The 14,197-nt window shown below is 41.3% G+C and overlaps 1 long non-coding RNA gene across 1 annotated transcript in view; it reads left to right on the top strand.

The window, feature by feature from the left end:
- Nucleotides 1-13,986, top strand: part of LOC138685846 (uncharacterized) — a 45,970-nt gene extending 31,984 nt beyond the window's left edge. The window contains exon 2 of the long non-coding RNA XR_011325228.1: nucleotides 13,767-13,986. This is a non-coding gene — a long non-coding RNA (uncharacterized lncRNA). The remainder of the gene's footprint in view (nucleotides 1-13,766) is intronic.
- The last annotated feature ends 211 nt before the right edge of the window (nucleotides 13,987-14,197 follow it).

The raw sequence follows: 14,197 nt of genomic DNA, 5'->3' as shown, positions 1-14,197 counted from the left end.
GACAGAGTATTTTTGCAGGCAAGCTTTAAAATACCTTTTCCACTAAAGCTAGGTATCACCATTTAGGCCACATTCACATTAAGAAATAAAGTGTAGTGTTTCCTCTGCAATTTAAAGTTATCATTTCTCTCTCTCTGCCCCGCTATGAACTCTCAGAAATTATCCAACATTCCAGTAAAAGGAAGGAAAATTAACCTGTATGTTTTGCTTGAAGTTTGAAGTGCCCACATTAAAAAAAAAAAAAAAAAAGGCATGAAGGGATTACATCAGCAGAATTGTTGTTATGGGTAACATTTTCACAAGTGCCCAGCTGGGATACCAGAAGCCCAGTAACAGCTCCTCTGCTTTTGAAGGTGTGATGTTTTGCATCAGTCTGTCCTCGAGGTATGTGGATGGCTTCCACTGACGTGAGCTGCAGCTGCACAGTGTAAATGAAGGCCTGTGTAATTTATTTCTTACCTTCTATTAACAGCTGCAATCCCAAATTTACCCACAATGACTTTTTTTCCCTAAGACACAGAGCTTTTTCAGGTACCACTGTGCAAATAGTTTCACTGGAAATTTCAGGGATTTGGAAGCCATTTTTGCCTTGGCCACCATTTGGGGGAATACGGGCAAGTGACTTCTCTTGCATTTGTGCAGCCCTCTTTAATGGGCATTGTAGTTATTTTCCTCCTGAAGATGTAATGAGGTGCGACTTGTGAATACCTGGAGAAGTATTTAGAGAGAAAAAGCTTCATATAAATTTCATTTTTAAAATCTTATTATATTTGCCTTCAGAACAACTGAAATACAGGGAATTTGGTATACACTAAAATGAAAAATTAGAGGCAGTAATTCACCACTAGGTCTTCCTGCTGGTTCCAGGCTGCAATGGGGACAAGGCTCAGGCATCTTACTATTACACACTTAAATTTTAAACAGATTTCAAAAGAAAATCTGGTGGTAGAAATGTCTGATCAGCTTTATGCGACACCCTTGTGTACAACTAATTGCAGATTTTGGAATTCCTTTTCCTGACACAGAATTTTGCAATGGCAGATCTCAAAGTGCTCCACAAAGTTCATGGCTCTTGTTCTGCAGATCGGGGAACATCTTGGCTTTAAATGCAAAGGGTCACCTGGGGATGCAGGGGGTGATGGCTGGGGAGAGAGCTCCTGCCTCCCAAATCCCAGGGGAGCTCTACCCAGGAGACTGTTTTTCCTCTCTGAACAGGAATTTGAAAAACTCCCCAATTAGCATTTGCCTGAGCCCTGCTTGTCTCTCCTTTTCTACTTTCTTACAAGTGTTAATTTTGCTAACATTGTTCAATGATATCTTAAAAATATCTTTGGCACTGGAGGCATTTTTCACTTCACTGTTTTGTTGTCTTTCTCAAGTACTTGCAATGAGTCCTTCTCTTCCTGAGATAACAGCCTTGCTGAGGTCTAATAGTTCAATTCCTAAATATTGCGTCCCTTTTAAAAGACACACCAAAAGGAATACAAAATGCCATGTATAAAACAATGTTTTGGAATATAAAGAAGCTTACTTGGATTAGTATTCCATAATAACATGATTATTTCTCTCAAAACCAGTGCTACTTATGTTGTTTCCTGTTTGAAATATCCTGCTTTGCATTTTTTTTTTAAATTTATGAAATAATTGGTTTTGCACAGCAATGTATAGCAAAAATATTCAGAGACCCCTGTGCATTTCTGCCTGATCTGCTACATTTCCTCTTCCCAAAAGAAAAAGACCTTGGATGTTTTAGATACAGCAGTCAGCATCCTTCAAAAGACAAACTTAAAAATTAGCTCTGATGTGATATAACTAAAATGCTGATGGTTCAATTTTTAGCTATTCAGGGTTGATGATAGCTGAAATAAATGAGTTACACAACTAGAGCATCTTTCAGGAACACATTTAAGCACATACTTAAATTTGAGCATACATGTAAGGTCTGAGATTTTTAATATTTTCCTAAATTAGATCTTTAGTTTCCTGGGGGTGTATATACAAGAGATTTCCCTCAGCAATATGGGTATTTCTCTGAGCACTGCCAGGGCAAAGGGGATGCGAGGCTAAAGTTTATTGGGGGGCCTCTCACTTCCAATTTCTTAAGGTTTTGCCTTAAGCATAACTTTGCTTCAGAAGGTTGCATCTTCTTCACTCTGGCTTTCTCTTCTTTGGTTTGGAAGATGTAGCTGTGTATTTCCTGAAGTCCTTATTAATGTGGAGAAACATTCTTTTCATGCTCGTAAAAAACAGACGCATCCCAGCCAGGCCCAGAACATATGTGACTGGTTCCATCCTCTTTACAACATATTGCTGTGTGAAATAAGGAACATGAGACAATCATCACTTTCCAGTCTCTCTGGACTGCGATGCCAGATAGAAGGCATCCATCCATTTTTTCCCTCATCCTTTTTTTAGTCCTTATTCTCCCATACCGATTAAATTTGAATAGCCATTTTATTGCCAGTTCTGCTAGATATGATCATGCCTTATTATGCTATTAAATGCAGTTAAATGAAAGTAACAGAATCAGGCCCTTTGCTTGCTTGTTGCTGGCCTGGAGGTTGAAATGCTTCACCGTTCCCTTTCTTCTCCTTTTGCTAATAAATAAGACAGGTAATTCTTTCATTTAATAATTTTGATCTTGAGGTTTGATGGTGATGACATTCTAAGGATCCAGAAGGAATTAGTCATTTTGCAGTGCCAAAGCTCACTGTGCATAGGAGGGTGCTACTAGTGATGTGAAAAAAAACCCCAAAACCCACCCAAACCCAAAACCCCAAAACCCCACAATAAACCAGGCAGCAAAATTTTTACATTTTTTTTTTTTAATGCCTTTTTTGTTGTTGTTGTTTTAATATAAGGTGGTATATTGACTGTAAGTAATCATATCTCTGGCTGCACAGAAGAATGGACTCGGGTCTTCTCACATGAAAAAAATCTCTCTGGAAAGATTCACACTTTTTCTGTTTAGTTTTGCTTTTTCTGTTTCTCTTTGCTCAAACAGAACCACACTTTAAAAAGCTTTGGACATACAGCTGTATATATATAAAAACCACACCCAACTTGCATCTGTAATTTACCTTTGTAACATCATATTGTTATTTGCACAAATAGTTGCCCAATTTACATATACACATATAGGGCTCTGGTTCTGCACCTTTAAAATAAATAGTCTGCCATTAAGCTTGGTGAGTACCAGATAAAATCCTATATGTACAGATTCGATATCCAGTTTCTTGTGTCTTTCATGTCTACTGATCTTGAAAATACAAGCTCGACTTGGACACACTGGGCAGTTGGATGCATTATCCAATATTTGTCCCTGAGTGAACAGTCATTCCCTTACACCAGGAGAAGATGTCTAGGTTTGGCTCGCTGTCAGTAAAGACAGAAAGAAATTTTTACCTTTCATCTATTGGTTCAAATCAGGAGTGAGTGAATAAATTTAGTGAGGCATGTAAAATACATTGAGAGTTGAGAGGAATTAGGTTTGCATTATAGGAATAGGATATGACTTTAAACAGTCTGTTCTTTATTTACCTCCCTTTCTTCCTGATTTATTTACTGACTTCTGGGCAAACTTGTTTGCCATGTGGTGCAAATCGAATTGAAACCACTGAATTTCCCTGACTGCTCAGGGTACCTACTGTCAGAAAATCTGCAGAACTTTTAGAATTAGCAGACACACAAAATGTTTATCTCACTTGTTAGCTTGGTAAAAGCCCACTGACTTTCTGAAATCACAGCAGCGAGCTGTAAATGATGTGTGAAATGAAAAGGCTTTGCTCACCCAGCAAACACAGAGAAAACATTGAGGAAGCTGTGCCATTGGACTGGGCTTGGTGGAAAGGAGGAAAACAGCTGTGATACAAGACGAATTAAGCCCAGAATATACTGGCAAATACAGAAAATAAATCAAGTTTGATGTAATTTTTTATTTTTCTATGTAGGGTTTTTTTTTCCCTTTCTGTCTTGCTCTTTTTCTTTTTGTACAGAGCACTGCATCGAGGACTGTGCAAAGCTGAGTGGTTCTGGTTTGTGTGACTTGCATGAAGTTTTAAATTTGAAATGATCATTGATTTGTACATTATGTTCCAGTATGTTCTACTGCATCAGGCGCTTTGTTTTGTTTCTGTCCACGTCTATGTGTTTTAGTGGGAAACAGCTTTAGCAGGGAGGCTGTGATAGAAAGCTGACTTGGAAAATGAGTGCCGGTTCAAGGGCAGGATCATCCATCTTTCCTGCCTTCAAGCTTCTGATGTTCTGGGAAGGAAGGGGAAGCATGTGGGGGTTAGAAACTTGAATGACACTGAAATTAAAGGATGGGCCACACCTTCAGGTTAGACAGAGGCATACATTTTAAAGAGTGTACCCTTGCAGAAGAACCAGATGCTGAATCTGTTCTGGCTATCACCAGAAAAAAAAAAAAGGAGGAGAAAGGGATAAGGTGAGAACTGTAGGATCTCCTCGCTAGCAGTGCTAGCGGGTGCCAGCAGGGATCACACATCTCTGGCCCTCCCAAAGTTTACTCTGTTTCCATACCATCTGCCATCCCTACCCCCCCATACTTGTTGGCTTAACCCCATTGAACACATGTGGCCCTGTGCGTGCTGCAATAAGTAGACAGAGACCATTATGTGATTGCTCCATTTAAACATTGATCCAGGGGAATATGAATACATAACTAGAGTGGTGGCTGGGGCTTGACACCATGCAAGGGTGGTAGCACAGCTTCTGGATAGGATCTAGCTTCCACTGCCCAGTTCCAAGTGTGAGGAGAGCAGGCGTGTGGTTGTCTGTCCATGTAAATCTACTTTAAATAGTGCCTTGCACTATTAGATTTCAAACCCTTTGTGTAAAGATGCTAAATAGCTATACCTGTCTCCGGATCCAAGCTTTGAACTGGGGCTTTTTGTTCTAATAACTTTTATTTACAAAAAACCCAGGATGCTCTGTTGCAATGGTTCCTAACAGTACAGTTTACAATATTTTTTATGCTGTGTTTTGGCTTGTTACTGTAAAATACTGTGACAGATGGAGCATCATCTGTCAACAATTCCTATCTGACACAGAGTAGAAATTATTGCTATGATGAAATTATTGATCCTGTATCTTTACATTCAGGAGCAAGGAGGATCTTATACTAGACTGAATAAAATCAAAAGCAGTCTAGTTTAGGATCCAAAAAGGATTTTACTCTAGGAAGACCCTTAGTGACTGGAGGTGGAAAAGATTTTAGTCTTGGCAGACACAGCTACATAAAAGCTAATTTCTCTTAGCTGTCTTATTGCTTTCTATGATATGTCAACACTAGTATGGAGGTATCCATGAATCTTTCATGTGTGTTTTTCAGGCAGATAAGAATGAGGGAAGATTTAGGATTTTGTGTGTGTGTGTGTGTGTTCAGTGCATTCTCTTTGCTGGGAGCCAACACACTTCTCCATATAAGATCTTGGAGTGAGGGGAGAGCCTGACTAGCCAGGCTTGCAGTTGGAGAGACATGAGAGACAAAAGCATCATGAAAAACAATTAACAAAAAAGATTTGGGTTTCCGAGAGTTGGCTGGCACAGATATGGATGTGGCACTAATGTGGCCTAATGTGGCAGTAATTATAGTGCTAATGCCCTCTTATTAGTGCTTAAACCCAGGATGCCTTCTCTTTTTAATGACCAATGGCTTTTATCACTGCTACATCATTTGCTAATATTCTTGCTATAAGTAGTTATGCTGGAGAAACAAGAAAGGGCTAAGCTGAAATGATAAGAAGGAAGAAAATGTGAGGATGTGGCTCTTTCCAATGGTAGTTTTTGTGCCTAAATGTACCTCCTTAGATTGGCCCTAGTACTGGAGAGGGGAGCTTGTCTGGGCACAGGCAAATGCAGCCAACATCAGCCAGTAGGTAAAATGTCGTGTTGGTAGTATCCTGAAAAATGTTAGAAAGGTGAATGGGAAGTCTCAGGCTATTCTCCATGATTTTTTGCTTCATTTGTGTAGTATTTAAGGATTTGTACAGGTTATAGCTGAATCAACCAATTCCTTAAAGCTACCCTGCCTAGTACTTGTAAGAAGTGACCATTCTTATCCCTTCAGCAAATAGTGATGTTTTTCGGCGCTTCATGTGATTATCCTCAAAGAAAATATGCCACCTGAACATGTTCAGCCTTGAGCAAAAGCAGCTGTAAACCTTGATCTGAAAATCTTGACAGCATGGTTTTCTTAGAGTATTTCTTATATGGCTTTTTGCTGGGTCAGAAATACAAAGAAATAATTAATTTTTCTCTGCTTCCTATTTAAACTAGAAGGACACAGGCTGCTTACTTCACCCACATTTGTGGACAATGGTTTGGATTAGTTCTTATTTTTTTCCAAACCTGCCTGTCCATTCCCCACAGTGAAAGGCAAACACTCTTCATTAGGTGATTAAAAAAAGTTTAGAGTGGCTTGGAGCTGCACTGAGGTGGATTTTCCTGCCAGAGAGTCTGTTAGTAAATGCTTTTATGGGACTCTTCACTCTTCCAGAGTAAGTCGTGCATCCACAGTCTTGCAAAGCAATCATCTGTGAATTGTACATGAAGAAATGTAGGGGAGGCAAGTGTGGTGTGTGTTCCAATGGGACTATTCCCTAGCCACCACTTGTTTCGGAAATTGTATTAAAAAGTACAATTGTTGGTCATTAGGGTTAGTCTTGCAAAGCAGGCATGACAGCATTAGCAGGAAATGCTTCCTTGATTTCAATTATAATGCATAAATTATACTCTTCTTCTGTTTTATCCTTGCGACATTCAACAACAGCATTTCCATCTTGGTCTGGGGAATAGGATTTTGCACATGGTATAACTTCCATTGCCTTAAATACGGTGTCCCCAGTTTTATCACTGAGCACTCACAATCTTCGTTATTACAGTTCAGCCAGAAGAAATTAGTTGTATTTAGATCCCAGTAGGCCATAGGACACATGCAGCTTTGAGATTTGGCTTCCATTTAGGCTTGGGAAGCAGTCCTAAAGCTTGATGATTGAATTACAAGAACTACTCACACCCCTCTGCCAACATTAGAGTAAAAAACAGAGCTGTCCTGGGGTGTGAGAAGCAGGGAAAGAGAAAGATGGGACTAATCATTCCTTGTTATGAGACTGAAGCATCTATGCGAAAATCCAGTTTCTCTGATTTGCTTTCATCCGGCAAAATCACTGCATGGAAAAAGAGATTGAGATAATTACATAGTACAGGTAAGTTTATTATTTACAGTGGTTTATTCATGAAGCACAAGTACATAGCTTGCTGATCTTGTTGTCCACACATGTGAGATTTTATCTGCCTTTATCTGAAACATTTATAGTATTTCTCTGGCTGGTTTGGGTAGCAAGAGCTGTGAAGCCTCCTTGAGAATGGGCTTCAACCATGCAAATATGCATATAAGGACCTTGGTGGGCTTGCATAACCCCCTCATGCTGTTGGAAAGTCACTTCTCTTAGTGCCTAGACTAGTTATGTCTCCCTTTGCTATGATCCTACCTCCAGTTACGGTGCAAAAAGAGCTCACAAATGTTAATGAGCATGAACTGTGTGTAAAGTCAGTATTTCCTTTACCTTTTGTATTGAAACATTTCTCTGTGTGTGTGTGTGTATATGTTTGCATTAAAGGGCTGTGCTGCCTTGCCTATGTTTACCACATATCTGCTTGGTGAATATATCTCAGTTGAAATGCCTGTGTGCATGAAAAAAGGAGTTTCTTGATATTGTCTCTATAGAAGTCTAAAATTATAGCTCCAGAAAAGGAATGTGAAGTGTTCAAAATGGCAAGAAAAACTGATGTGATCTTGAAAAAATACAAGACTGTGAGTTTTCTTTCAAAGAAGAAAACCACTTACCACTTACAAATCTGCTATTCACATCTTTTAACTACATCATTAATTGGAATTGTTCCATATTTATGTCTTAATCAGTTCTTTCCTTCTCCTCAGAGGAAGCAGCAGTTTTCCAAATTTGGTCCTGAACTTTTTAAAGCCTTCATGTGCATTATAGAAATGGCTAATCCAGAGAATACTGTTGCCTGCTTTTCCGTTTCCATGTATTCACAATTTCAACATTGGAGGAAATGCACCTAGCACTAGTGAAACATTAACACTGAAGGCTTTGCACAGAGGAACACTGACTTCAAATAATTTTAAGCTCTGGCATGAATAAAAAGTTGTTTTCAAGGATAAAAACTTGGGAATTCATATTATGAGTTTACCTTCTTATTACCTAGGATAATAGAGACAAATATTCCTTGTGATCATGAAGGAATTGGGACACTGTATTCCCTTTAAATTTTAGAAAGACAGAAATCTTAATTGTGCCATGCCATCCAACAGGTGCTGACCAATGACCAGTAAGTCAAGGATTGTCATGACTGAAACATTTTAATGCTAAAATAACCAAAATTGGCTTTTCATCCCCATTCTTCATAGGCAGGCAGCCCTGTTTGAATTGGTTTTGTCTGGAAATCTCTGAAGAAGAGTCTTTCTGAAGAAGAAAAGAAGGAAGTTTATGCTGTGTTCAAGGAGCATGTTGGCTACCATATAATTTTCTAGACCTTGTGCAAACTGGGGGAAAAAAAAAATCAATATTTTACATTCATAAAGGACCTTCTGTTTGTCTCACCTCACTGTGAAAACATGAATTCTGAATTAAGAAGGAGCGCTATCATTATACCCAGACTACTGATGGGTAAACTAAGGCAGTAAGTGGTGTGAAATCATGAAGTCAGCTAGGAACAAAATGCAGAAACAAGAAAAAATCTTCTGCACTTAGAAGACCAGAAATATTTCCCATTGCCCATTCCACTGTATCAACTGAATATATAAGAATGCAGTGTTTGCCCTCCCTTATCAGTTTCTAATGTGGTAGACAAATGAGGAACATGTATGTCATGAAACAAGTTCAGGCCTTTTTTTAAAAGAAAAATGTAGTTGAGTAGTAACTCTTCATGTCAGGATTTGAGGACATGAGTGACTGGGTCTGGGAATCTATTTTGTATCCCAAGTATGCACAAAGCCTTCCCCACATGTACAAAACAACTAGGGGCTTCTCCTTACCACCGCTTTCTTGCAGCTGTTCCATCAAGCTCCCACTTGCCTACAACTGGTGTGACAAAGAGTGAAGTTATTCTACATTACGTGCTACTATTTACAAGTGGCTTGGGATATTACTTTGCACTTGAATGTTGTGTGTGTGCCTTCAGCTAATAAGCAAGTGTTTGGCCCTGAGAGGCCTTAATGCTTTTCACAACCAGCCACCACAAATAATGGTCACTGATGCACAGAATCCAACTGTTTGCTCGGCTGTTTCCTTTTATTACGAACATTGTATTTTCCATTCTGACTATGCAGAACATCTTTATGATTTCCAATGCGCCTTGTTAATCTGGGAGCAGCAGCATTACAGAGCAAACAGGCATGTTGGAGAACGCAGGGCAGAGATATATCCCCATTCCCGCAGCCCACCTCTTGGAAACAGAGAGAGTAAGTCCAGCAATGCCATAGTTGCATGTTGCCTGGAATTGAGGGGACCTGCTGTTCTGCTCTTTTTGAACTTTTTCTCCTCAAGTATTGGGTTAGATCAAGCCTGTAAACAAGGTATAGTATCTTACAGAAAAAGGCTGTGGCTATCTTAAAAATTCTATGGGCAGCTGAAATGTTGCTCTGTATCTTTCAGTAATGGGACTGTGCTGTTTATTCAGTTTACCCATCATCCTGAAGCCTCATTCCTAAACCAGCAATACTTCTTTTCCTTATTTCTTAACATTGCAGCATTATTCTAAGTTTTATAATCTCTCCCAGCATTGCAGTCATACAGAATTCATGTGCTTTTGCCCACAGTACACAAAATGGAAGACCTGGAATGAAAATGTAATTAAATCATATGCAAATAAAAAATGCTGCAGCTGACTTCATAAGAAGGAGGCTGTCATATCAAATACCGTATTGTGTTTGATTTCAATATTAACCAATAGGATTAGCAGAGATGGAATTTACCTTAGAAAGGTGAGCCTGTCTAGAGTCACCGGTGAAAGGATTTCAGTGGTTTTGCAGCTTTTGCACCCAAGAGCTTTTTTGTTCCTTATCTTGGTGCAAAGAGAGCTGTTTCGTGGCAGCTGAAGGTGTCACTGCCCTGGTGGTGCTGTACACGAGTTTCCATCCTGCCTGGTCCAGCGGGTGGCCTGGTGTCTGAATACGGCTGAGGGGACACGTCAGCCTGCTGCCTTTCCCGCGGCAATGCCAGGGAAGGGCCGGGGAGTTTCCTGCGTCTGGTAAGTGGGCTGTCCGGGTGGGCAGCCTGTGGGGAGCGCGTGCCCCAAGACCTGGCTGCTGCCCAGGAGCTGCCGGCTGCGGTCACCAGGCTGCGTACGCTGGTGCAATTCTAGGGCGTCCTTTTCTTGCACCAGTGCTGTGCCCTGTAGATAAGGAACGGTGGAGGCGTGGAGCGCCTCTCGTCTCTCTCTGTGTTGGTCCTTGTGGAGCAGTTAACCAACTCTTCTGTTGTCATCTCGCTCAAGTTTGTCTTTTAGAAGGCCCTGAGGACACGTGGCGTGGCTTAGGAGCGCCTCGCGCCTCACGTGCCGGTCTGCGCGCTGTGGCCCCGTTGGGCCTGGTGTCTCCTGGCTTTCCCCTCCGCGTGGGAGCGCCGAGCCTGGCCCCGTGAAGGCGGGCACCCTCAGCCCGTGCCATCGCCCGGTGCTGCCTCCCTCCCAGCCCTCACGCCTTGCTGTGCTCAAGGCACGCTCTTCTGACCTGCTGCCTTCGTAAACACTCGGGTGGCTTTGCCTTCTGTGTGAAGTGCCTTGAGAGGCCGGTATGAAAGGTGCTATAGAAATGTAGGTTTGATTTAATTTGGTTTGATTTACAGTTTGAAAAATGAAAATCTTTCTGCAAAGCTAAGACCCCTGTACAATTATTCCACCTTGCTTCTGCTGCTTGCAAAGCTACTTGCATTCCCTTTTGGATCACTGGGGATTTCCTCGACACATTTACACTCCTGTTCTCAATAACTCCATACCCAGCCTCATGCTGACACTTTCTCCCTTTCTCTCTTTTTTTATTTATTAAAATTACCTGCTCCACAGGTATTAAACATAACCAATCCAAGCAGAATAGAGGCCCGTCATAAAAACATAGATGACTACATTTTTCCCCGTTATGATCTATGACAGGCACTTACTCCTTTAAAAAACTGCTACGCCTTCAGAGCCTGGAGATCTGAAGACCCCAGTAGTGTCAGAGGTTTAAAAAAATATTGCAGAAGTTTCCTTTCAAATCTCTGTACTTCCCAAATTTTCTGTCCTTATTTTTGTACTACGGTGTCACTCTGCTTGATGCTGGGATCCTATACTGGCAGGCACTCTAGAAACCCACAGGAGTTGCCCCAGAAACCACACACTTAAGCAGACAAAAATATTGACAAAAAACCAGAAGTACAAGAGAGGTGAAGTTATTTGTTCAAGGCCACAGAGCAGCTCACTGGCAGGGCTTACGGTGGAAGACAGGCTTTCTGGTGCTGTACCCACTACAGTTACCTCCTCTAAATCTCTGAATTCATCTTTTAATCCTTTGGCATTCATGAAGATTAAAAAAAATTACTTTACTGGGCTTGAGGAAACCAGATAGTCCCTGAAGTGGAAAATATCAAAGAATACAACCAGCACTTGTAAAATTAAGTTGGGTTATTTAATGTATTCCTAGCAGCTCATACCTCTGAAAAGAAACATAGTAACCCTGGTTCCTTTGCCAGAGTTTCCTAATGTGTGACAGACTTACAGTGAACGACGGGAGAAAAATGAGAGTGATTTTACTTCTTACCACAAAGATTTGCCAGTGCTTGATATATAGTAATAAATGGCGAAACTAACACTCAAACCTCGGCAGGTTGGGCACAACTTTGGAGTTAAAACAAGGAAGCTGTCTTGTAGGTTTAAACAGTGGAGAAGTGTTTTGGGGCAGAAAATGACTTCTTGAAGATACAGTAACCAGAATAAAAAGCTCAATAATTAATCTTGCAAAAATGGGGTGCAATTTTGGCACAGGCAGTTTTTTAAGAGCGGCACTGCACTTCCCAGAGCTGTAAACTAACCCGTTCTCTGCTGGCTGATATAAACTAATGAGACAGAAAGATACAGCACATGGTGGAGTAGAGGACTGAGCTGGGTCATCCTTAGATGACACTGACACTGCTTTGAAAGAGTCACTTTGGGAGGGATTCGTCTCATCTGGCTTGTAACAGGCATCAAATTCAGGCTCATGGTCTGAGGCTCCTCTACAGTGGTGGGGGGACTCTCTCTGTGGAGAGAGAGCCCCTTCAGGGGGCGATTCATCCCGTCTGCCTTAGCTATCTGTCTTAGGAAGGGATGAATCCCTCTCTGGAGGGTTCGCTTGCTCTCCGCTGAGTATAAAGGGAACCTGGATGACTCTCTTCTAGCTGCCTGGGCTTCCAGATAACTAGGGGAGATCAGTCCCACATCTTCATGTCCTCCTTCGTGTTGCCATCAGAAGTGGTAAAACCTGCCAGGGGCAGGCTGACAGTTTGCACTTGTGAGTGTGGCACATTCCAAGTTTTAGAAGTTTGTCCTATGTCCCTCTCCAAAGTGTCTCTGGAACGCTGTTGGCTTCATTCCTGTTGCGTCCATGGGTTTCTTTACAGCCTCAAGGCAGGCTGCCTGCCGGGGAGGGAGTATTTTTCTTGGTCAAAACATGATTTCTTGGGGAAACATAAAGAGGACGCAGCTGCAAAAAAACAGAGAGACAGGTGGGGATGTCTATTTATATTTTTAAAAACTACAGATGTGTGTATGTGTATAGTGTATAGAACTGCTCAGGTGAGCCAGGATGCATGGATTAATCGAAACTTACACTCTTCAGAATGCTATTTGAGATGTTCTTAGTTTGTTGTTATATTTGTAACCAACACTATAGTGTTTTTTTTTTCAGCTTGGGAAATTTCAAATTTGGTATTTGGCTTTGTTTGGAATGAAGGCAAGTTTTTAGAACAGAATAATTTCCTGCAAAAGCAAATTTGGACTTTCAACGTCTCCAAAACTCATGTAGAGAGTTTATCCTGCTGCTCTATTCTTGGTGCGCTATTTATCTTCCTTCTCTGTATGCTATGCATGGCAGGGCCCCATCCTCTTGTCATGCATGTGTCAGGGGAGCCTTGGTTCTGACTGGGAGCTGCAGATACCATCCCATTAAAATTAATAAACAGGAACAGTGGAGGTTCCTGGAGAGACTATGATAAACATTTGACCAAACTTACTCTGTTTTAAATTGTGTCAGCCTTCAAAAAGCAGTCTTCACTATCTCATCCCTCATGCCTTTCTATCATGTCTCTGTCATGTGCTGAAGTTACCCGGTTGCCTCTCGGCCCACTTTCCTCCCCTTGTCACACTTACAAGGTGGCTGACACCTTTTCTCGTCCTTCACCAGCTGACGGCTCCTAAACCAGGCCTGGCTTCCTGTGCCTCTCCCTGGGGGGAACTGCCGGCTATTCTCGGAGTATGCATGGGGATACAGGCATCTTCTGCTCTGCAAGTGTCGAGTGGTGTCAACTGGGTGTAGTGACTCAGAAATAGCTTCTTTAGAAAGAAAATATGCATTGTTCTTAATATTTTATTCAAAAAGGAAAATACAATTTTTTTTTTTTTTACACAGTTTATAAAAGCATGTTGTTTGTAAAAGCACTAGAGGTCTGTGTGTATAGTTTCACTTCTTAACCTTTAATCTTCCCTTGCAGGTTTTTGGAAGTTCTCCTCCACCTCACCTCGGGGTAGCATTCTCTCCCTGCTTCCACGTATTCCCTCATCTGCTGAGGAGCTGCATGTGACAGTATATGAGCAATCCTCCCGATGACATCCAGTCTTCCCTGCTGTACTCCAGACTCAGGATCGTGCAGTGATTTAGCATCTTTGTTTCTAAGCTTAGCTTAGGAAAAATTAAACTGTTCTTAGCATGCAGACAGCCAGTCTCCAGCAAAGACTTCTTTTTTTTTTTTATCCCAGGGACTCTCATGTTTGTTCCTGGTTGTTGCTTTTCACGAGCTGTTTGACTTTGCTGGATGCATTGAGGCAGGAGAATATGTATTTACTGGGTGCATGGGACTTATTAAAAACATATGCAGAAAGTCCCTACCTCCCATTTCCTTTCCTGGGGCTAATGGCTGGTAAA

Source organism: Haliaeetus albicilla, chromosome 7 (genome assembly GCF_947461875.1).
Source record: "Haliaeetus albicilla chromosome 7, bHalAlb1.1, whole genome shotgun sequence".
Taxonomy (NCBI): domain Eukaryota; kingdom Metazoa; phylum Chordata; class Aves; order Accipitriformes; family Accipitridae; genus Haliaeetus; species Haliaeetus albicilla.
The sequence above is the reverse complement of the archived record's forward strand: the minus strand, read 5'-3'. Positions and strand labels throughout refer to the sequence as shown.